This window comes from Gallus gallus, chromosome 2 (assembly GCF_016699485.2).
Source record: "Gallus gallus isolate bGalGal1 chromosome 2, bGalGal1.mat.broiler.GRCg7b, whole genome shotgun sequence".
NCBI lineage: Eukaryota > Metazoa > Chordata > Aves > Galliformes > Phasianidae > Gallus > Gallus gallus.
Genome location: NC_052533.1, coordinates 118,802,822 through 118,829,013, shown reverse-complemented (window position 1 = coordinate 118,829,013; position 26,192 = coordinate 118,802,822). Strand labels below are relative to the sequence as shown.

General features: G+C 37.5%; 1 long non-coding RNA gene across 1 annotated transcript in view; it reads right to left on the bottom strand.

Moving 5' to 3' along the window:
* LOC124417687 overlaps nucleotides 1–25,038 on the bottom strand; it is a 75,683-nt gene extending 50,645 nt beyond the window's left edge. The window contains exon 1 of the long non-coding RNA XR_006936523.1: nucleotides 24,983–25,038. This is a non-coding gene — a long non-coding RNA (uncharacterized LOC124417687). The remainder of the gene's footprint in view (nucleotides 1–24,982) is intronic.
* Nucleotides 25,039–26,192: the final 1,154 nt, after the last annotated feature.

The following is a 26,192-nucleotide window of genomic DNA, read 5'->3' as shown; positions in this document are numbered from 1 at the left end:
CCTGCAAAGCAAGCTCCCTACAGCAGATTGCACAGGTAGGCATCCAGGCAGGTCTTGAATATCTCCAGAGAAGGAGAAGTACAACCTCCCTGGGCAGCCTGTTCCAGTGCTCCATCACCCTCACTGTGTAGAGGTTCCTTTGCATATTGGTGTGGAATTTCCAATGCTCAAGCTTATGGACATTTTTCCTTGTCCTGTCCCTACAGGCTGCTGAAAAGAGGTTGGTCATGTCCATTTGTCTCCCACACTTAAAATATTATAAACACTTGTAAACATTAATAAGATCCCCTCTTGCTCTTCGTTTCTCAAGGTTGAACAGACCCGGGTCACACAGCCTTTCCTCATAGGGGAGATGCTCCAGGCCCTTTATCATCTTTGTGGCTCTCCTCTGGACTCTTTCCAGGAGATCCATGTCTTTCTTGTACTGGGGAGCCCAGAACTGGATGCAGTACTCCAGGTGAGGCCTGATCAGGGCAGAGTACATGGGGAGGATCACCTCCCTTGACCTGCTGACTTCGCTCCTTTTAATGCACCCCAGGATTGCTTTGGCCTTCTTGGCCAGCAGGGCACACTGCTGGCTCATGACCAGCCTGTTGTCCACCAGGACCCCGAGGTCCTTCTCCACAGAGCAAAAATGTTTAATATAATGTTTAATTTAAATTGAAATTAAGGGGCTAATTCTATAATGTCCATGTGAAAATCTCTATGTTGTTATGTAAATTATTGGTATAAAATTGTATGTGTCAAAAGAAATTCCTACTTCAGCATTGCCCAGATTGGTATGAATAAGTATTTTTCCGTCATTGATGCTTTGTCCAAAGGAAGGTGATGTCATGGGTATCTTGTTTTTCCATCAATTTAGACATTTTCTGCATTTTAATTTTGCTTCCCTTTATTTAAAATATCTGTATAAAAATATTGGAACAATTTAATCCAGAATGATCTAGAAGATAATTTCACACAATTTTTCAAAAGTATAAAACAGATGGAATAGGCATAAATAAATCTTTATTAAATTTCTCAAAGTTGGTGGTAGGACTGATGGGAATTAAAAAGTGGGTGTGACACTTCATAAAAAAGTTTCACAGAAATCTAACTTATGTAATAAAAGATAGTGTTATTTTCTTTTCAACTTTTATTGCATCAAATTTCAAGAGATTAAGAGGTCACATGAAGCTTTGCAAAGCTGTCCCCCTTCAGCAATAGCTCAGATGTAGCTCAGTATCTGACTCTCTACTTTTTTTTTTCCCTCAAGTGCTCCATGCAGTATTTATGTAGCTTTCCTACTTAAAGAAAAAGCCCTGGTCTTACAACATCACAATGAAAATGAAAAGTGTGAGAAGGATACTTTAAAAAAGTCAAATCTTAAGCAGTAGACTTTCAATTTTTTGTCACAATACTACTAATATAAATGAAAACAAAAGTAGAAAATACATGATGGAAATTTTTTTATTAGTGTTGTATGACTTGACTGCATTGTTTCCAAATATTATAATAAAATTTTTCTTCACTGGGCTATTTCACAAAATTATAAAATCATAGAATCACCAAGGTTCAAAAAGACCCACAAGATCACTTGCTAACCAGGGATAGTCAGGTACACCTAAGTGGTAAGTACGAATATTGTAAGAGGAACCATGAAACATGAAATAACCTGCTAGTCTAAATGCTCTTACTATAAAGGAGGTTGTATTGCTTACATTCTTTGCATCCTATGTCTTCTGCTTACTAAAAAAAAAAATAACTAATTTAGATTGAGCAGATGTTCTCCCATTCTCATGGTAAGTTCATCTTACTGAGACAACATACAGAAGTTTGGAACAATATCTGCACTCTATTTTTAATATATATTTCAGATTCCAGCAATTTGCTGATAATATGATAAACATCACATAATGTAGCAATCATAGAATCACCAAGGTTGGGAAAGACCCCCAGGATCACCCAGTCCAACCATCCACCCATCACCAATAGTTCTCACTAAACCATGTCCCTCAACGCAACGTCCAAACATTCCTTGAACACCTCCAGGGTCAGTGACTCCACCACCTCTCTGGGCAGCCCATTCCAGTGCCTGACCACCCTTTCAGAGACTTTCAGAGAAGTAGCATTTCCCACTGCCCAGTCTGAACCTCCCGTGGCACAGCTTGAAGCCATTCCCTCTAGTCCTGTCACTAGTTACATGAGAGAAGAGGCGGACCCCCAGCTCACTGCAACCTCCCTTCAGGTAGTTATAGAGAGCAATATGGTCTCCCCTGAGCCTCCTCTTCTCCAGACTGAACAATCTCAGCTCCTTCAGCCACTCTTCGTAAGGCCTGCACTCCAGACCCCTCACCAGCTTTCTTGCCCTTCTTTCAACGTGCTACAGAGCCTCGATGTCTTTCTTGCAGTGAGGGGCCCAAAACTGGACACAGTACCTGAGGTGCGGCCTCACCAGTGCTGAGTACAGGGAGACAATTACTTTGCTGTTCCTGCTGGCAGCACTGTTTCTGATGCAAGCCAGGATGCCACTGGCCTTCCTGGGCACACTGCTGGCTCACGTTCAGTCAAGCATCGATCAATACCCCAATGTCCATTTCCTCTGCACAGTTTTCCAGCTACTCTGCCCCAGGCCTGTAGCATTGCCTGGGGTTGTTGTGGCCAAAGTGCAGGACCCGGCATTTGGTCTTGTTGAATCCCATCCCATTGGCTTCAGCCCAGCTATCCAGCCTGTCCAGATCCCTCTGTAGGGCCTCGCTACCCCTATGCAGATAAAAACAGACAAAACTAATATATATATGTATACATACACGTGTATATATACATATATATATCTTAGGAATAGTTTCTCATGCTTGTCATACTTCTAAATGAATGTACAGTTCTGGAAAGTATTCCATTTGAGAACTCAAGAAAGCTAAGTAAGAAGGTAGTTAGAGATATAGTAGCAGAAAGCTTTAAAAAAGAACATCAGAACATCTTTATGACTTTTTGTAATCCCCTCTGAAGACTGTATCTATTTACACAAAATTAACAGTATTCATTAACTTAACAAAATCCAAATTAATAGTTTGGAAGAAAACTTCCAAGAAAGGAATATGTCAGTATAAATCAGGAATAGCTTATTAGCTTTAGTTGAAGATTTTACCTTCTTACAAATGGAAAAGAGAAAGAGTATTAAAAGCATTATCACAGATTACTTAAAAACAAATGAAAGCCTAATAAAATAAAATTCAGTTTGATCTCAACTGTTATATAACTACATTCACAAAGAAATTTTGAGTAAACGTAAAAGTTCTTAAGGATTTTTGACAATTTTTTTTTCAAAGATATACTTTTCCTTTCACCTTGGTGCAGCCATTTTCTGGAATTCCATGTAATCTGAGGCTTTCTTATTTATCCTTCTTTTAGCTGCCTTCCTAGGCATTTTTTCCTATGTATTCTATGGTATAGTCTAGAAAAACACTGTCAGTTGTTCCATAAAACAGGTACAATTAGAAGTGTGTGAGCTTCATCCAGTATAGCTGATGCAAGTTCTGTAAGTAGTAACAGAATAATTGCATGTGGAAATGCCTATAGCTTCTGTGAATATGAATTTAAAGGTAATTCTTTCAGCGTCTTCTTGAAAATATGTCAGGCAATGACTATTTAAATAGACTTCGAATTAATCGCTCTATGCATTTGTAATGGAGATGTGATTCTCAAAAATAACTGATAAAATTTTATTAAAATAGGAACAAACTTAACAATTTTAAATGTTATGAATTATTTCATTATTTGTAACTATTTATTTGGAGTCAAAGCAATGCAAGTGAATAAATCTAAAACTCATATGACATGTCACCCTACAGAATCTATTTCAGAATTGTGTGAAAGATAATACAGTTTGAAATACATTGTATGTCCATAGATGTTTATAAGACATCTCCTGACTTTTGATAGTTAATTTTTGTATGAAGATGCAACAGAATAAAAGAAGATACAGATATTTGTTACTCCAAATATTCTAAGGTTTCCTCTTCAAACTCAAGATATATGAGGTTTTGTTATTCTTTTTGATTAGCTGCTGAATCTTCTGTCCATTGCCATCCAGTTCTAGTAGAGTTCATCTACACTAGCATTTTAAAACAATATTTTCAACCAAATCTCCTGATTGCTTCTGCTTACTCTGCTTTGACACACATCTCGTTGAATACTCTCAAATAGCACAACTGTTTTGAACAAAATCCAACTGGGACATTCCAGAAGGCACCTAGCAGATTTCAACACTAGTCAATGGCACCAACAGAACTTTGAATTTGAAATAAAATTCCCTGAAAGGTGAGAAATATCAGAACTGTTCCTCAAAACAACTTTTTCATTTCCCCCTTGGGAGATACTTTCCCCTTGAGATGACATATTTGATAATGTAAACAGCCTACTAGAGGCTTTCTGCAATCTTTGAGGACAAAAGAGAACTTCATAAAAACCAGAATATGGAACTGGTTTTCATTGATTGGTGACATATTTGTTTTTTAATCATTATGGTGAAAAGATAATTCTCTAGGAGGAAAATTTTCAGTTGGGTTCAGGACAAAAAAAAGTGGGATTTCCTTTACTCATTTGAAATGATGTTGTGTGTTGTAATGAAAATTACATTTAACTGCATTCCAGAGGAAGAAAGAAAAACAGTCAGTTCCTCCTGACAGTAGTACTCAAACTTAAACTAGGCAGTTTTTGCTCTGGAATCAGGATCCCTCCTTTAGATGTTAATGAAAACAACATCTAAAGCAGAGACACCATAAATACTTCAGTCTTTGCATGATGAACAGATGATATTTTCCTGTACAAAAGTTTGTAGAAAAGCCCTAAGTTTCACGTCAATGAGCTAATAATCCTAAGAATATTAAAAGCAAACAAACAGAATTATAACAAAAAAGAAAGAAATAAAGCAGATTACTTTCTGTAAGATTACAAGGGGTGGTATCTTGTAAAATTGAATAAACAGCTCTGGTATGTATAAAATGACTGCAAGGCAATGAATTTTGTTTTCTCTTTCATTAAAGGTAAAATCATCACTAAAGGAAAGTCCTCAGTGACAAGATAAAGGGAAGAAATGCCATCCAGAAGGCTGAAGCACCTCTTCTGTAAAGGCAGTCCTAAAGAGTTGGAGTTGTTTAGCCTGGAGAAGAGAAGGCTTTGGGGAGACCTTATAATAGGCTTCCTGTATCTAAAGTGGGGCAAAAGAAAAGCTGAGGAGGGACTCTATATCAGGGAGTGTAGTAATGGGACAAGGAGTGATGGCTTTAAACTAAAAGAGGGTAGACTTAGATTAGATATTAGGAAGAAGATATTTACTGTGAGAGAGGTGATGCACTGGAACAGGCTGCCCAGAGAAGCTGTGGCTGACCCATCCCTGCATGTGTTCAAGGCCAAGTTGGATTGGCTTGTTCCTGCCCATGGCAAGGGGGTTTGGAACTAAATGGTCTCTAAGGTCTCTTCCACCCCAAACAATTCTATGGTACAGCGACTCTATGAAATTCACATTAGCTAAACTTCTAAGGCTGAAGATACAAATTGCACAACTTAGATTATCTCAGATAATTTCAAGTTTGGTCATATCTATAACATAATCTCTCCATTATTCCATGTACCGTGGATGATAAAGGGTGACATTAGCATAGGGCTTCATGAGCTCACCTGGAAAAACTGCACAGAGTGACCTCAGGAGCAGCACAAGTATGTCAGCAGATAGGAAGACAATGTCAGGCTCTTTACTGTTGTGCATACTTGAAGGATAAGGGCCAACCAGCATAAAGAGAAATTGAAAAGTTCAGACTGGACATAAGGAAAACTTTTTCATAGTGAGGAAAAGAAATTAAATTGATTTGGGCAATCTCCATCACTGAAGATTTATGTCCAACTGGAAAAGTCCTGAGCAACCTATCTGATCTAATAACTGACTCTGCTTTGAACAAAAGGGTGGGCTAGATAGTACTTAGGTCTCTTTCAACCTGAATTATCTTATAAACCTATATATATATCATATATCCTATGAACCTATAGTATATTGTTGTCTTTAAAATAGCTAAATCCCTACTGATTTACTAGTTCTATCATTTCAGCAGTGCTTGCTATTCAGTCTGTCCTCCTCACTTCAATAAACCTACTGGATCCAACCTAAATAAACACTTAACTTAAGCTAGAGGTTTTTGTGGGTGCGTTAATTTCACCATACATCCTGACCAGCCATTCCTATACATCAGTCAGAACTATTAGGTATATACTTATTTTTAATGCATGTGAGTGCTCTCATATGGGAAGAGTAGCCTTATTAATACAAAATTAAATATTATTGTAAGATTCCGCAGGCTATAGTCTAAATAGTCAGCATACAAAGACTGGAACAATGAAAACTACGTCTTAAGGTGTTTTTTTTTTTTTTTTTTTTCATTTTTAATTTTTTTCTTGATTTCTTCTGTAGGTGCTTTCTGTTAGCCTGTTAATCGTATCATAAAAACTCAGTATTTTAACTCATCGGAATACTTTTTATGAACAATTGTAATTATTATTAAATTTATTATCTTTTAATATTTCTAATATTCTAATGTTGTGTTCTTCAGGATGCAATAAGTGAATATCTAACATACTATTGTGGAGTTTTGGTTTATACATTAAGAGGAATCTCACTCATAAAAAACTACTGCAGCCAATGAAACCTATTGTGTGCTTCTGCTCCCTAGGTTGAAACTTCCAATTGTTCTCTAATGTGAGCAATACTAAAGACACCTAGGTCCACAACATCAATTCCAATTTCCAATCATAGTGTAACTATATACAATATGCATATACTAATACACAAATATATATGTATATATGTATACATGGTGATGTAGTTTTCAATACTGATCCCTTTCTATGATTGTCTAATGCAGTTTTCTTAGAATTAGGACTGCTAAGATAATGAGCATGGTAAATTTAGTATGCCACACATGGTCTCTCTCCTACCTTGGTAAGTTTTAGAGGACACTGACTTTTTTTGACACCAATTCAAAAGACTGTAAAGTAAAGGCATCAGGAAAATCAGGTATAGAAACACTAGAGAATAATGTATTAAATTCAGTTTCTTAATAGAAGTATGCATATTCTGTGTTTTTCAAATGAAAATGTTCCAAAGGGAAAGAATAAAAAAGGACTAAAAGCATTATGATCTTTTGGATATAACTCACCAGTTTCAAATTTTTAAACAGCCTATTTGTTATTATAATACTGCAAATATAGTACTGCTAATATAGATAAACAATACAGAAAAAAATGTTTCCGTTGTTTATTTAATTTAATGCAGATGTAGTTCCCTTGATTTCAGGAAAGTTTTGTCTCTTCACATCATTTGAAGATTTGGTTCTTGATATAAAATAAGATGATTCAGAAAAAATATTTTATTTAAAGCAGGCGCTTATGCATTAAAGTTAATAAAGAATAAATAAAGTACAGTCATAAATAAAGTACAGTCATAATATTAGATATATAGTCTGTTCCAAAATTATCTGTTTTGCAGAGACCACAACTTTTGGTCTTAATTTTTATTATTATCTTATATCTTAATTCAATGTCTCATACTCTGTATCCTCTAAAAGCAACTGAGATTCACATGGATGGCTTTCTGTTAAGATCCAAAAGTGAATCATTCATACATGACATACAGATTTTCCCAAATGGAGGCCTTTTGTTTTTCAAGTCTGTCAGGATTTAAAGAATATTTATTTTATTTCAAATTTGCCTTTCTATAATTTCTCATTGTTTTTGACCAGGGAGATAGTACGACAACAATAAAATGCCAGTTGTTACTGTGTTATCCATTACAAATAGACTGGTATTTTCAAGCAAGTTAAAAATTGATTGTAATATCAGATCCATTGCATGGGAACTGTTGAATCACAGCCTGAACCACTGATTGACCACCTAAGGCAAGCACTGAGTCAACCGCAGGAGCACAGGTGAAGGCAATGCACCTGTATGAGTGGAAGGGGTGGAGCCTGTCTCCACCTCTCCTAAACCCCATTTAAGGACTGACTACCACTAGGAAAGGATCTCTTTCTGGAGATTGGTCCCTTTAGAGCTCTTCTGTGAGCCTAGGTCACGGGTAGGCACTTCCATTTATTTTTATTACTGATATCATTTTATTTTAATATCACTGTGGTAATACTTTTATCTATATGATCTGTAAAGTATCAGTCTAGTCACGCCACTCTGATAATTGTGCATTTGTTGATTGTGCATTCATTAATATGAGATTTTTTCCAAAAGAAGCAAGATTCAACATGCTAGGTTATATTAATTGATCTGTAAAAATGTCTGTTTAAAGGTTTGTAAACCAATTGTTCCCACTGTGTGTATCTGTATTATATTATCATCTTCTCTTTTTTCAAATATATTTAGAGCTTGTGGTATTTCTGAAATAAATCCAGTGGTACATTCTTAGGTGTACTTCAAGGTGGGAGACAGTTACCTCTGAAACTACTTGAAGTAAACATCATGCCCAATGCAATTCTATTAGTAACTAGGAAAGGAAGTAGATGGAAAATGGGATAAAATGTATCTTCGGTTCACCAAAGGTAGATCATGCTAGACAAACCAAATAGCTTTCTTGATAAGATAACTGATTCCCCAGACGAGGGAAATGCAGTAGATCTAATCTGTCATGACTTCAGAATAGCTTTTGGTACAGTACCACTTCCAAAATTCTTGAGATGGTAAGAATGGGAATTAGTACAGAAGTTGTAACATGGAGGTAGCTGGATTGAAAATAAGTAAATAGATGATTGTTTTAAAAAGAAATGTGTTATGCTGAAAGGAGTTCTCAAAAAATAGTTCTGAGGACAACACTTCATTGATGATCTTAATGCAAAAAGTTCTGCAAACATTTATTCACATTCTCAACCTAATCAAACAAAGAAGACTGGGAATGCTTTATGTGCCCTTGGAGTACTATTAGATATCATGACTTTTCAGTGCAGACACAAAATAAGTGGGGAGCACAGGTCTTTCTAGGAGGACAAAGAATGAAGTTAAATTATAAGTAAGGTACAACTAATTTCATATTCAGGCTTCTCTTCACCTCATTAGACATTGCAACCACAAGGCTGATTATATCCAGCAGAGAGAAAAGGAACAAAAGAATTATGATGGTGGGTAGAAAGTGATGATGGTATTGTGATCTGTTACTGAAATTACATAATGGACCCAGGTCTTTCCCTTCTTCTCTCTTTTTTTTTTCCCCATGAAATCTTTCCAAATCTTAAAATTTTCTTTTACTAGATCATTTATAGGGACAATGAGGTTTATAAACAATCATTTTGCTTTTACTCAAATTCACCCCTGAAATTACGTCATGCGGTTGTATATTTTTGCATGTCACTGATAACTTCTGAAAATTTAATCTAAAATGAGATGAAGATACGGAATCATGATCCTAATGTTAAATAGTAAATAAGAGAAAGGAGGAAATGCAGAAAACTTCACCTTTGTTTCCATATTTATTTATTTACATTTTGAAAGAATTAGAAAATTCATTCAGTCTTATCAAAAAAAAAAAAAAACACCTCTGTTTAACATTGCAGATTGCTTTTGTATAACAGGTTTTCTCTGTTAATTTTTCCTCTGTTAATTTATCTTGTATCCCTTGCTTTCATTCATGTCTTTGGACTCTGGATTCCCAAAATTTTAAAATGTAAATGTCCTGAAGGGAAAAGAGAGGCTTGATTATCTTTTCCCCAGATTTTTTAAATGTTTCCACATCAGAAATGAGATGCCAGGACATGGGCAAGGTTGCAAAGGCCCATGGAAGGAAGCCAAGGCCCAGAGATGCAGAAGAGTTTAAAGTCCAATTAGAGATGAGAGTAACAATTTAGAATTAAAGTGTCTAAAAATGCAAGAAGTACCCTGTTTAGACCAATAATAATTTTCAGCAGTGGCAATACTAGTTAACTTATGTAAAGCACATGAACCTTGTTGCTTTCTGCACTGCATTTCTGTTTCCTAACATCAACTGTTGCTGCATTAGTTGTTGTATATACCTGACTAATATTATAATAGCTTTTCACAGGTCTGTTGTGCATGCATTTGTTTAAGTCCCTTTTTAACATACTGATCCTGCCATCACAACTATCTGTGGCAGGTGCTTCTAAAGTTTTACTACTTGCTGCACAAACTCTCTTTTCTGTCTGCTAAGAGTTATGTTTGAAGTTTCATATAATGCAATCTATCTCTTGTAGCCCATGTTTACAAAACCCCAGAATACATATTTGGCTTACCCTTTTGGGATTTTGTAAATATGTTTAAGTCCAGATATATGCACAAGTTCTGTGTAATTTTTAAAATCAGTCTTTTTTTCTGAAATAGGCATTTCACTGTGTTTTGTTTCCAGATGTTTCCTTGATTTTTATGACTACAAACTGTGACAAAAAAAACCACAATCCACCCTTCCCACCCCCCCCACCCCCGCCCCAAAAAAAGGAAAAATAGAAAGACCAAAAGGCTAGAGCAAAAAGTTCTACCATTGTCAGTCTGCAGTAAAATTGGTCAGTTAGTTCATAAATATCTATTTCTACTAACAAATCCTTTTCCAGTAGAAGCAAAACAATTCCCTGCTCTTTAGCCCAGGAAAAGACAGTTGAACAACTTGCTTCACTTTGGCCGGGATTTAAGTATAACAGATTCATTAAAACACTGTATAGAATCATAAAATTACTGAGGTTTAGAAAGACCTACAAGATCATCCAGTCCAACAATCCACCTATCACTACTAGTTCTCACTGAAAAGAGGCTCACTGTAATGCAATAACCAAGAATTACTCTCATAAAACTATGGAGTTAGTAGCTTCTGGGTGATGATCTGGTGTACATAGTCTCATTCATGAACAGATGATGTCTCTTAGGTATCATCAGAAGCAAAAAAGCTACATCTGGGATACCAAGAACCATGTTGGAGAATGACCCATCTTCTCATAATTGTAGGAGGTCTCTTTATGGGAAGTTGATAGAACTGTAAACAGAAATGTCAATTAACTCTTTCTTGAAAAATGTGTCGTCTTTCCACTTGCATTTCAGTTTAATGTATTTCAGGAACACTGAGCTTGCTTCCTATTCTCATACCACTTTCTTATTACTATACATTGATTATTACACAGATTCATTTTTTACATGACAAATAAAAAAGACACGTCAACACACCAGTATTGTTTGTAGAGTTATTTGTAACTGTGCGAAGATATAATAAAGGTAAGAAGAGTCAATCTATATCTTTATGGAATAGTGAGTTGATTATAAGATCATAATAGCCAGCTTCCATCTCTATGGCTAAATTCCCAATGTAATCATAGATAAATACTAGCTTAATAGACCCAAACAAGTCATGCCTCTCCTCATGCATAGTGTTACAACTACCATTCCACAGTGTCCCGCTTCTTGTTATCATAACAATTGCTATTGATTTATTGAGCTTTCTCGTAGCCAATGGTTAGACTTCTAAACCATGACAACAAAAACTGTGTACACCCACACTAGAACAGAAAGGCAAGTTACTGAAATGATAATCTAAATAACCAATTTAATAACTTTTCCTCACAATGTAAACACTGTCTTCAATGTATACTAGTCTTACTGCAGTACTTATCAGTGTTTAAAATGCAGTCTCAGCTTTTCTCAAGTGTTTGCTGTAAAATGATTTCTACGCTTTCTTCTTAGGCTACTCACAACTTATTTACTTGTTGTAACTGAGGACAATTTAATAATTGTTTTCTGCAATTAAACATGCTTACAACCTATACCTTTAAATATGAAGTACAATTTTTTTTCTTGAATCTTTTAAAAATGTTGGTGATGGAAAAAGTCTTTGATCTCTAGTTAGTTATTTTAGAAGATTAAAACTTTCATCAGGGGTCTCTCCATTTTTATTGAAGGCAATGCTTATTGACTTTATGTAATGCTTCAGGTGTGTCATGTGTTTTGTAAAGATCTGGAAAGGAACAAAGTTCCTGTTCAAAAATTTTACCATCTTTCAGCTTAGCTGAAGAAGTCAGGACACTGAAAAGGAAGGGGTGGAAATATTTTATGTTTGCAGCACAAAACCAGAAGGACAATATAAAATGGCAATAATATTAGCATTTAAAAAGTAGAAATATTTACACAGTGATGAATTATCTAGATTTGTCTGTATTTTGATATTTGCTGTTCTAAATTTAGAATATTGCTAACCAGGGATAGTCAGGTACACCTAAGTGGTAAGTACGAATATTGTAAGAGGAACCATGAAACATGAAATAACCTGCTAGTCTAAATGCTCTTACTATAAAGGAGGTTGTATTGCTTACATTCTTTGCATCCTATGTCTTCTGCTTACTAAAAAAAAAAAAATAACTAATTTAGATTGATCAGATGTTCTCCCATTCTCATGGTAAGTTCATCTTACTGAGACAACATACAGAAGTTTGGAACAATATCTGCACTCTATTTTTAATATATATTTCAGATTCCAGCAATTTGCTGATAATATGATAAACATCACATAATGTAGCAATCATAGAATCACCAAGGTTGGGAAAGACCCCCAGGATCACCCAGTCCAACCATCCACCCATCACCAATAGTTCTCACTAAACCATGTCCCTCAACGCAACGTCCAAACATTCCTTGAACACCTCCAGGGTCAGTGACTCCACCACCTCTCTGGGCAGCCCATTCCAGTGCCTGACCACCCTTTCAGAGACTTTCAGAGAAGTAGCATTTCCCACTGCCCAGTCTGAACCTCCCGTGGCACAGCTTGGAGCCATTCCCTCTAGTCCTGTCACTAGTTACATGAGAGAAGAGGCGGACCCCCAGCTCACTGCAACCTCCCTTCAGGTAGTTATAGAGAGCAATATGGTCTCCCCTGAGCCTCCTCTTCTCCAGACTGAACAATCTCAGCTCCTTCAGCCACTCTTCGTAAGGCCTGCACTCCAGACCCCTCACCAGCTTTCTTGCCCTTCTTTCAACGTGCTACAGAGCCTCGATGTCTTTCTTGCAGTGAGGGGCCCAAAACTGGACACAGTACCTGAGGTGCGGCCTCACCAGTGCTGAGTACAGGGAGACAATTACTTTGCTGTTCCTGCTGGCAGCACTGTTTCTGATGCAAGCCAGGATGCCACTGGCCTTCCTGGGCACACTGCTGGCTCACGTTCAGTCAAGCATCGATCAATACCCCAATGTCCATTTCCTCTGCACAGTTTTCCAGCTACTCTGCCCCAGGCCTGTAGCATTGCCTGGGGTTGTTGTGGCCAAAGTGCAGGACCCGGCATTTGGTCTTGTTGAATCCCATCCCATTGGCTTCAGCCCAGCTATCCAGCCTGTCCAGATCCCTCTGTAGGACCTTGCTACCCCCAGGCAGATCGACACTTCCAGCCAACTTGGTGTCATCTGCAAACTGACTGAGGGTGCACTCAATGCCCTCCTTCAGGTCATCAATAAAGATATTGAAGAGGACAAGTCCTAGTACCGACCCCCGGGGAACACCACTCATGACTGGTTGCCAGCTGGTTTTAACTCTGTTCAGCTCTACACTCTGGGCTTGGCCCTCCAGCCAGTTCCTTACCAGGCCTAGAGTGTACCTGTCCAAGCTACAGGCTGCCAGCTTCTGCACGAGAATACTGTGGGAGACAGTGCCAAAGGCTTTGCTGGAGTCTACCTAGACTACATCAACAGCCTTTCCCTCATCCACCAGATCGGTCACTAGATCATAGAAGGAGATCAGGTTGGTCAAGCAAGACATGCCCTTCGTGATCCCATGCTGGCTAGGCCTGTTCCCCTGCTTGTCCCACGCATGCCACGTGATCTCCCTCAAGACAATCTGCTTCATACCTTCCCTGGCACTGAGGTCAGGCTAACAGGCCTGTAGTTCCCCGCATCCTCCTTACAACCCTTCTTGTAGATGGGAGTCACATTGACAAGCCACCAGCCTTCTGGGACCTCACCATTCAAGGAGCGCTGATAGATGATGGAAAGCAGCTCAACTATCACCTCCGCCAGTTTCCTCAGCACTCTTGTGTGAATCTCATCTGGCCCCATGGACTTGTGGCAGTCCAGTTGGAGAAGTAGGTCTCTGACTGTGTCCTTCTGAATTGTGGGGGGTTTAGTCTGCTCCCCAGCCAAGACTCCCAAGTCAGAGAGTGGAGTACCCTGAGGATAACTGGTCTGACTTTTAAAGGCAGACATAAAGAAAGCATTCAGAACGTCTGCCTTTTCCTTATCCTCAGTGGTCACATTCCCAGCCTCATCCAGTAAAGAATGGAGATTATCCTTGGTCCTCCTCTTACTGTTGATATATTTGTAAAAGAGTTTATTGTTCCTTTTTACCCCAGCGGCCAGGTTGAGTTCAAGCTGGGCTTTTGCCTTTCTGATTTTCTCTGTGCACATCTTAACAACTTCTTTGTATTCTTTCTGAGCAGCCCATCCCTTCTTCCACAGGAGGTAGATTCTTTTTCTCCTGGAGCCTCAAGAATAGCTCCCTACTCATCCACGCTAGTCTTCTGTGCTGCCTCATTTTGCGGCTCCGGGGGACAGCCTGCTCCTGTGCCTTTAAGACTTCCTTCTTGAAGAGTGACCAGCCATCTTGGACCCCTTTACTCTCTAAGACTGAATCCCAGGGGACTCCCCCTACTAGTCTTCTGAACAATTCAAAGTCTACCCTCCGGGAGTCCAAGGTAGCTTCCAAAGTAATTTTGCTGTTCCCACTCCTGGCTCCACCAAGAATTGAGAACTCTACCATTTCTTGGTCACTCTGTCCAAGATAGCCCCCGACCTCCACATCTCCCACCAGACCTTCTCTGTTTGTGAACAGCAGGTGTAATGGGTGAAGCAATGAAGTGATGTCTTATCAATCTGGTACAAAACTCAGCAGCTCTTCCATTTCAGAGTTTCCAGCAGTTTTTCCTTTTAAAGCATTATTCCATTTTTTTCAAATCAGTTAATTGGCCAAACACCAGATATCTAAATGCCTAACTCTTTATTCCCTTTAAATAGTGAATTAAAAAATCCCCTACCAAATCTGTAACTCATGTTTTTTTCCCCATAAAAGAAAGCAAAAAAAAAAATTAGGCTTTCCACACTTCTTGTGTCTCTGAACTTCTAGACAGGATTCAGGAGAGCAAAATCCCTCCCAGTCTAAGAGCAGAGCAAGTCCAAGAGACTCTAGACTCCAAGACATACACTGGTGAATGTGTACAAGTCTAAGGGGTTAGACAACATGCATCCTAGAGTCCTGAAGGAACTGGCTGATGTGGTTGCCAAGCCACTCTCCATCATTTTTGAAAAGTCATGGCTGTCAGGTGAAGTTCTTGGTGAGTGGAGAAAGGGAAACATCAGTCCCATTTTTAAGAAAAGGAGGAGGGAAAACCCAGGGGACTAATGGCTGGTAAATTTTTCCCCTGTGCCTGGGGAGATCATGGAAGAGATCCTCCTGAAAGAGAAGTTGAGGCATATGCAATATGAGGAGGTGATCCAAGACAGTCAGTATGACTAAGGGCAGATCATGACTGACCAACACCTTCCTGTGAGGTAGTAGGCCAAAATAATAAAATAGGAGGCATTACTTTCAGACTAGTCCTTGTCTTACTTAAAAATATGTATACTCCTCAGTCTGACAAAGTTAGACTAGCTATAAGAACTTTATACTTTTTTATTTAAAATAGACAAAAGCCACTCTATTTTGTTTGCATGGTAAGATGCTAGTAGTTGGGTGACTGTAGAGGTGACTCTTATGGGAGAAATCAGGGCTGTTCTTTGCAAGGCACAGTTCTGCTCATCAGCCAAAATTGTGGTACACCAGTGAAAACAAATTTAAGAAAGGGTATAAACTGCTGCACAGCAGTTTTCTCAGCAGACTGAGAGGAGTCAGAAAACTGTGAGAGAAACAGCCCTACAGACACAAAGGTCAATTAAGAAGGAGTGGGAGGAGATGTCACAGCTGAGATTTCTCTGCCGGTCCTGGAGAAGACCATAGTTCAGCACAATGCAGCACCCTGCATCCCATGGAGGACTATGTTGGAGCAGATACCCACACTGCGGGTAGATGTGCCCTGAAAGAAGCTGCAGCCCATACAGGAGCAGTCTCCTGAGGAGGCCTCACATCCTGAGGAAAGAATTCCACGCAGGAGCAGGAGATTTGGCAGGTTTCTACAGATTGTGAAGACTATGCTGGAGTACTCCATTCATGAAGGACTGCGCTCTTTGAAAAACTATAGTCTGTGAAAAGAAGAAATACTGGATCAATTGACTGACAGCATCCCATGAGAAGGGCACTTGAGCAAGGAGAGGACTATAAGCATGTAGGAGCAGCAGGAACAAAGCATTATGGACTGACCACAGCTCTCATTCTCTGTTCCTCTGTGCTTCTCATGGAGGAAGTTGAACAGTCAAGAATGTAGGTATGAATTGTAGCTTGGGAAAAAGGGGGGTGAAATGGGGAAGGGGGTTTTAGTTTTTCATTCTTTCTCATCAGCCAGTTCTGTTTTTAATTGACAATAAATTGCATAATTTTGTTCAAGTCAAATCTGTTTTTGCCTACAGTGATAATTGGTAACTGATCTTCCTGCCTTCATCTCCGCCCATGGGCTTTTCCATCCTATTTTCTCTCTTCACCCTGTTGAGGAGGAGGAGTGAGAGAGAGCTGTATGGGGGTCTGGTAGCCAGCCAAGGTAACCCACCACAACCACTCAGATTAATTCCATGTGAATAAGTTATTGTGGCTTCCAAATACAACAGTGATACATAACCGCACAGTGGTGAGAGCTCTGTGAGGAGCTATGTATTTATAAGCAGTATGGCTTAAATTCCTTCCCTTACTGAATTTTGTTCTAATACATTGCATAAAATGGCAATCAGATTCATGGTTCTTTATACTAGTGCCTTAATCATTTTCATTACCCATTCTCAAATCCAGAAACTACATTTCCTATCTTTAAATAAAAGGGTAGAGCTGTGACTTGAATTTGTTTAAAACATATAACACAAGATCTTGCAATTTCTTGCTGTAGCTCTTTTAAATTTCTACAGTGATGTCATGCAATCTGATTCCATTTTAGCTCATTAAACTGCTCAAGCTTTGCTTCTGCTTCAGGTGCTTGAAGTTTCTTTCTATTTCTTAATTCAGTTTTGATAAAATTTTCTCTCAAATTCACTATTGACACATCCACTGAAAATGGTACTAAGATACTAATTTAGTTTGTGAGACAGAATTTACATATTTTATCAGCATAAGTGCAGTGCTACTACTTTTTATTATTATTATTCGCTGTTAGTTCAACTGCCTAAATAACTGTTCTTTCTGTTTTGTTTTGTTTCATTTCCTTTGCATGATCTAACTGCTTACTTGGAACAGTTATCATTTTAACCCCATACATCCTGATGTTTAAACTTTTTTTTTTTTTCCTGGCTCACTCTACTTTCTTACAACAATAATGTTGAAATGACAAGTCTCCAGTTAAGTCCAGACCTATCCATTTTTTTTCTTCCTTTGCCTGTGATTTGGACTTTGTATGTTCAAGTAGATGCATATCCAGGATTTGTCAGGCTCTGAAAGTCCTTATATTTCTCCATACAGGCAGCTTTGAGGCAAAGCAGGTTATGAAATATGACACTCATGTAAGTGCTTCCATTGGCTGGCATTTCTCAAGAAAAGAGGGTTCAAACATGGAAGTTAAGAGAGCCCATTAGCTGAGATGATAAAGGAATACACTTACTATTTATATTCTGAGGGTAGAAAGCTTAAAGTTCTTCCATATCCTAAAGAACTTGAAGTAAACCATTTACTTATTTGCACTGGAAAGGGAAGAAAAATTGCTTAGGCTATTCACAATGTTAATACTGTATCTGGGAGTTGCCAGACAGGTAACCATTCATAAGATAATTTCTGAATAAATTTATAAAATAATGAGCAATATCTAAACTCAACTGATTTTTCTTATCTTTAAAGTTTGAAAATTTTGTGCAAAACCTGAACCCTCGTACTCTGACTGGTTAGCTGTTTTTTTGTTGTTTGTTTTAAAATCTTGTTTAGTTTGGAATATGAGCAGATTAAGACCCTTGTTTCATGCTTTATAAAAGTGCCATTAATATTTGTATCATTACATAACCTACACTATGGTAATCAGAATGTAATCCCCTGGTTGAAGAAAAGAAAATCTTCCAGAAAATGAGGTAGTATTAAGATTTCTATGTAGCTTAGCAAATGCTAAAGGCTTTCAAATTTAGGAACAGGGGTCTAGGAAGGATTGCTGAGATCATCAGCTTTAGGCCTCTTATATGCCACATCATACAGTCTTTTTCATAAACTTATCAAACTCTATTTAAAATGCTGTTCATTAGTTTTGTACACTACTACCATGCCAGAACCCCACTGCTCTAATGTTTGGAAACTACTGATTGTAGTCCACTTTATTCATGATCAGTATTTTTTTATTTCTCCCCAAATGCCTCAATTAATGTCATAGTTCAGTGGGACTGGGTATAATGAATGTAGTGCAGGCAGTGTCCAAAAATCAAATATAGCACAGATTCACATTATTGAGGAGGAAATCAAAAAGTGACATTTAAAAGAAATTCGCATTTTTTGAACTGGATAAGTACACAGTTAATTAACTCAATTCTGGGTCTGAGACTCTGCTTTTTTTTTTAGCTTTACAACTTCAGAGTCTGGTATTAATGATGATGTCAGAATTACTATAAAAAATCTTTCCTGGTTAGAAAAAATAGGATGAACAAAGCTTCTGAAGTATGATGTGATCACAGTAATCACAGTAATGTGATTATTGAAAAGAATCCTGTCTGAAAAGTGAATCTGAGGGTTTTTTTTTTTTTTTTTTTTTATTAATACTGATGGAGTAAGTGAAGGACCTTATCTCCAAATTTTCTCCAGGCTTCTTCTTCTATGAAGGGTTCAAGGGGGTAGTATTAGAAATTATATCCTATCAACTGGTCAAACAGATAAGATGACATTTTTATTTTTATCAGCAAAACCCTTATTACTCATGAAAGAGTATATCTTTCAGCACAGTCCCTCTACCACACTGTTGTTCAGGTTACAGAGCTGTGTGTATATTCCCTGTCTGTTTGCCCCCCAGGACATCCTTGAAAATGAGACATGTTGTTTTAAGGCTGCAAGGGTTTTACCCTTGTGTAAAAAATTAAATAAAATAAATTCAGAACAAATACAGCATTAATATTTTATACATATATTGCTTTAATATTGCATCAGTAGCAAATTAGAATCCAAGCCTAGATTTTCATGTTTTGAATATTAACTGCTGAAGTTTTCTCAGTAGCCTTAGGAGGGTTTGTTCGATCTTAACGAATCATGACAGAAATTATGGTTGGTGTTCAGACAAAGTGTGAAGTGTCTGTTTGAAAACTGCAGTAAAATGATGTCAGAGAAGGAGGCTCTCTGCCTGAGCCCCGATCAACAGCAGTAAAGGCAGGCCTGGTACTGCATGTTTGTTAAATCTTTCTATACTTCTTCTGAGTGCAAGAAATAGAAGTACTGGGATGCAATAGGTGCATTGCTGAATGATTATTACCCTAAGGGGAACAGAGATATGTCTATCTCATAGAATCTCCGCTGTTTGATATAATATAGCTTCATGCATATTGTTCAAACCTTGCAAAATGTTTATCATACAAGTAATCTACAATCCTTCAAGCAGTGTCATTAAATGCACTAGTACAATTTTAGTGAATAATAACTCTAAATTCCAGAACATTTTCAGGAGGAAATTATAAAATCTATAAGTTGAGATTTGTACGTAGTACTCGGTGCTTTCAGTGAACATTCTTGGTCCAACAACATGGAAAAAAAAAATCTCAGTTAAATAGTTTGCACACAGTGATGGCTGAAAATTAGTACTTGCTAGTTTCATTAGACAATCTGAAATAAATTAGCAGCATTTCATTCAGTAAAGCATAAACTATGCAATTTTTAATAGAGAGTAAAACCTGAAAAAGTATGTTATTTAGAATTTTAAAGAACATCTGGACCACAATCTCGAAATTATTCATAAGCAGATATAGCTGTGCTAAGAAAGCTATTAGCACTACTGGAGGTTATGTTGGATAAATATCTCTAGTATAAGAACTCTACATCTTATTACAAATTAGATGAAGGAAATGTATTTAAAACAATTAAACCTGAGCCTATCTTTTTTTATTATTTTGTGTGGAGAAATATGAAAACTTAACTAGAAAAATAATTCCTGAAAGTTACAATCAACCTGGTTGTAGAAATGATCCAAGAATGTCCGTGATAAAAGTGTGAGGCAATGCAGGAATGTGGGCAGTGCAGAGCGCACTGTAGTTACAAATGAGAGAAAGTCATTTAAAAGAAAATATGCTGCACCATTTCATATGTTTCTACTGCACATATTTCTACAGATTTTCCTGATCCTTTAAATATAATGTCTTGTTCTGTGCTTTAAGATCTTGTTTTCACGGGGCGTACTGCTGAATTATCCCTAGTAGTTGCTCATCGTGTGCCTCTGGAGATCAGGGACTGAACCATGACTCAGTCACAATATAGTCCCTGATTACCCCTTGCTCCAAGAAGAAAATAAACTGCATTAGCCTTTTACCTGGTACAGATGATTTCTTCTCTCTGCACCAGCCAGGCTGTGCTGGTCAGTATGTCGGGGCAAGGGTCACAGCCAGACATTACTCACTCCCCATGCTTCTGCAAAGGAGTGGGAATAGCTGCCTTGTAGAGGCCATTCACCCTTTTGTAATGCAATCTGCACTCAGGGTAAATTGCAGAGCATAAGAGGGCACTTTAAGCTTCTCCCTCTCTTGTGTAGGTGTATATGGCAAACTCTGTTCTTGTCCTGTATCTAAAGCATGTATTTAAGCAGATGACTTTGAAGCATTAAAGCTGATTATAATGGTCTTTAATCCCTAATCTATTGCAGTAGAAGAACAAGATACAACTGTCCGCTTTCACAAGACAGATTTTGCAATGCAAAGCCGATGGAGATACAATGCTCTGCACTTCACAAGACATAGAACATATATGAACAACATTGATATTTATTTCTGAGATGACCAGCAACTATTCGGCTGCTCATTTTCACTACGTTTATTTTAAACTGTATTTCCTGTGGCCAGCATATTCATGTTTATTAGATTATGTTCAATAAGAAAGAAATGGAATATTCTAGAGGATGATGGTAACTGAAATGGTCTCTTTCTCCCCTATAAGCACACTAGCAAGAGAATTATGTGGGAAAGGCTCTTTCTATTTGCTCCTTACACCTTTGCATGTGCAGTATCTGGAGCACTTCTTAAGTGAAAAAGAGCATAAAATCTATTGCTTTCAGTTCTGCAACATGAAAGGGAATCAGAGACTCTGTTGTTGACCAGTTCAAGTTGTGCCCTTTTGGTAGATTGCTTCTTGCTCCAGGAAAGTGTAAAATTGGGGGGTGAAAATTCAAGAAAAATGAAAAAAAAACATCCACTATGTCAGAATCTATTATCTCTTTGAGGTTCAGTTTGTTGTCTGCTGTCATAAGACTGCCTTCAAAGAGAGCATAGAATATTTAAAAAACAAAGTGAGAAAGCAGGCAGCACTTTCCTGTTACCGTCTACAGCTATTTTGACACTCCAAACAGTCGTCATGGGTTTCCCAGGTGCTTGATGTTACATAATTTGTCATGATGTCTCCTGTAAGCGCCCCTGGACTTCATGTCTTACTATCCTCCACTCTCTTTCTGGCACTTAAGTGGGAATATATGTCATCAAGAAGTTATACAGTGCCAATAATTCAGTATTTTCACAAAGGGGGAATATTCTCTAGAAAGTGTGGTATTCATTACTCTGCAGGCTAATAAACAAATGAAGGGAGGTTACTCTTGAGAAGACTCTAGTACTGAACAAGCACAGTCATCATCAAAAGATGACTTCAAGCAAAATGAGAAAAATTAGACAGTATATATATTTATTTTTTCCTTTCTGTCAATAATGGCAATGTTTGCTGTCACAATACTAATACTGCAATGGAAAGGATATTAAAATACCTTCAGATTATTGAATTACTAGAAGTAAACTAAGGTTTGTTAGTTTACAAAAAAAGAATAAGATACAAACCAAACATATTCAAGAAAGAGGGAGAGGAGAAAGTACTTAAAAAACAAACAAACAAAAAAACAAAAAACCATCCCTTCCTGTCTTCCAAGGCTTAGACTGTATTTCAATCTGTGTTGACACCAAAGTGCAATGTACACCGCAGAGGCTCAGGTGAAGCTGCTGGGCACCCACAGGAGATCCCACAAGGTACTTTGTTATTTTGAAATTCATTTCTCAGCTTAGAGTATGCTTTAAAAAAAAAAAAAAAAGAAAGAAAAGGGTGCTTATCCAGAAAGAGGATTTGTATTCTATCCTTACTCTAGGAAGGGAACTTTATACTCCTTGCTAAATATTTTTTTTTAACGAATGCTATAGTGCAAAATATTATACTTGAAGACACACGACTGAAGGAGCAGGGGCCAGAATAGTGTATTTCTAAGTCAGAGCATCACCAGGAATCAAAATTGTCTAATGCTTAGGGTCTATTCCAAATGTAATGTGAGGTCAGTTGTCTTGCACCTAATGCTTAAAATTGTCTGTCTGCTGGCACTTTCAGATCAGACTTCCTGAAGAAGCAGCTTCCCACTGACAGTAAATGCATAGATCTCTACTTCTGTGTTCAGGTTTTAGTCCTCGAATAAGTAGCTAAAGTAGGAAGTTTGGATAGCTCTCCATGAGTTTGCTAAGTTTCGGGTCTCCCTTTAATACAGGACTTTGCTATCTCACAGTAACAAAGTCTCTGAATTTTGAATAATTTTAAAAGTACACTAATATTTCTTTGCCACTTCAGAGCTAGGTCTCTATTGCAATGGAAATAGGAGGCAAAGCCAGTGATTCAGTGGGAATACTTTGGAAGTGTTTGTCCTGGAATCAGTGTTGCAAGTTTGACTGTATTTATAGGAAACATTTTGACTTGAAAAGGAGAAATTGACGGTTCATGAACAAATTATAAATCCCACAAGGCTTACATACTAACTTAATGCCCATTTGTTTTCTACTGCTTGTTCCAACACTAAAATCACAACCTTGCTTATAACCCCAGTAGTTTCTATAATAACCACTTGTGATATAATAAATAGAGGATTAGGACATTGGCTAGGGAGTAATCAGTAGGAAACGACAAAAGTGTCTGTGGTTTTGCTAATGTTTCTTATAACATTATAGCAGAGTGACAGGAAAAGAGAAAATAAATAAAAGATAAGGAGAATGATCTGTAAGCAAAATGCTTTCCTAAAATTTTCCCTGAGATTCTAATCTCCTTTAGTGTGATCCAAACAACATCAGAAGCACTTTAGCATATTGAGGGAAGAAACCTATTTCACACCTCCCCTAATCTTGGAAAGCTTCCTCAAAGTGTCTACACAGAATTAGCATAACCCTTTGGGCCTTGAGTCTGCATCTTGCAAAGTTAATGAAATCAATGGAAGGTGTGTGAGTGGATCTGTTTGCAAGGTCCTGGCTTTAAATTAACATCCAGACCCTATTTGTTTCATGATGGCTTCTGGTGGGACATCATGGACTGGGAAAATAAGCATGGGAATGGGAGTCATTGGAACACAGCACTATGGGATAGCTTGGCCAGTGAGACTAAATAAACAAAACAGTAAAACTAAAGTCTTTGAAGCAACTACCTATAAAACTATGTCATATTTTCCAATATCTTGGAAAAGAAAACCAGACATTGTAAATGTTAAGTGATTTAGTTTTAGCTCTTATCACTGGTATACTGTTGTTGTTTACATCACTTTGATGTAAACCAGGCACCACATACCTGTTGCTGTAAATTCCTACAGCACTGGCATATATGAGGCATGCTCCAAAAATAATGCCTCCTATTTTATTATACTGGCCCATTACATCAGAGGCAGATGGTGTTATGGCAGTGGAGGCTGAACCTTCCCACCAACATTCCATTACATTTTGTTGCTGTGTGACAGATGGCAGCAGAGGGGCAGTCTGACAAAATGGTGTCTGATGTGGAAGTACATATGGAGCAAAGAGCTATCCTCCATGTGGAAAATATTGTGCCCATTGACATTCATTAATTCTTGCTGAAGATTTATGGAGGCCAAACGATGAATGTGAGCACAGTGAGGCAGTCAGTGGTGCATTTCAGCAGTGGTGACAACAGTCAGTCACCTCTGCTGGTGCAGATTTCTGCAAGCGCGGCATGCAGGCTTTTGTTTGTGGCTGGTGAAAATCCATAGGTAATGGTGGTGACTATGCTGAAAAATAGTGTTTTGTAGCTGATAATTTCCTCCAGCAAATAATGTTGTTGTGCTTTTTGTATCTGTTGTAATTTCCATGAAAATAAATAGCAGTCATTACTTTTGGAGTGAACTACTAAAATTTGGTTATTTGTGGGACACTTGCAATAAAAGAGAGATTGTTATCCTGAGTTAATATTTTCCTCTCTGCAGAACTAGACCTATCAGACAAAAAAAGGAAAATATAAGTATTTTCTTACTATCAGTTAATTTTCTCTGTTATATGCATTTACATTTTAGAATACGCTCTGTGTTTTCATTAATGTTTGGAAGTGCCTGCCTCAAAGAAACAGATTATAATGGTTACAACTAAGATATACTACCTTCCAATTTACCAAGCAACATTTCTAGTTATTTGCTGCAAAATATACATAATGAAATCAGACAGCAAAAACAGAATATTTAAAACGTGTGACTAATCTAATTTATTAAGTGATGCACGTCTGATATTTTCATTTGGCTTGTGATATACAAATAAACTGTAGTTGTTTATTTTGAGCTATAAGTATGCATGCCATTATATTTAAGCCTATAAGCAATACAGTTCCCAGTCAGTATGACATAGTTTTTTGAAACTTACAGGTCAGACAGGACAAATCACAGAATTTCAGTAAGTCACTTACCTTGCTCTGTAGTTGCCACAGTTCCTTTTTCCTGACTTTAATGGAGGCACACTGTCTAAGAAAACATGTAGCAGAATGTTATTTTCAATGAACTGTCAATCCTAAATTACATCTTTGTGAAAGTACTGCTAGTCATGTCATGACATTTTACCAAGACAAGGACTCAAAAGTGCACTGCCCACAGCAGAGTCACATTTCACCTGTCCTTCTGTGGCCAGCACTATATTGACAGGATCTGTGACGAGAAGCTGAACACATTTGTTTTCTACCATTGATGGGCTTGTATTTGCAGCAGTTCCATCTCCTGCTGGCAGCAGGCTCTTCCATAAACGTGGCTATGGGAGAATGCCATTATTTTCTGGTACCCTTAAGATCATGTTACCCAGGTAATCTTCTCGTCTTTCTTCTCCTGAACTGTGGAATGGTTCCAGGAAAAGTAAGAAGTGCTGAATTACTATTTTTGTTATTGTGCAGAACTGAAACCTGACTCCAAACCTCCTTCGTTATCTTCTCAAACTTTCAAGCCTAATTGACAGCAAGTCTTTATATCTTGATTTGCTCCCATTAGAAGTCCTTGTGCTCTTGAATAAACAGGTAAGGTAATAACTTTAATTACTGCTATAATTAGGTGTATCTGAAGCACCTGTGCTTTGGCATGAGAAAAAAGTCCTAAAACTGAACTGACCTTTCTGCAACATTGATATGTATTTTTTCATAATACCATTCATTTGGCAGGCAAAAAAGCTTAAATTTAAGAGGCAGAAAAAGAAGATTACTGCTAAATGAACTCATTTATTACTATAACAAACTAGGGAGAAATCTTCATGTAAACACAATAACACATAAGGAACAACTTTAAAAGGTCTGTCACTTTTGTACTAAGTCATTAAAGGAACCAAACAAAAATAAATTAATCACTAAAAGAATAACACAACAGGATACTTCATAAGGCATAATATCTTCTGCATTCATTTTGTTTCTGTAAGCAAGACCATACAATGTGTTGAGTATATATATAAATAAATATTCATGCGTGTGCATGAAATTTTGTGTACAATGTATATTTGCATGTATATGGATACCCTTCGGCTTACAACCAGACTGGTAAGTTTAGTACTTTATTTTCCAACTGGTGATGCAAAGCAAAATGATATATATTTTTTCTTGCTATATATGAATAAACTTATATTTTACAAAGAAAGAGAATAAT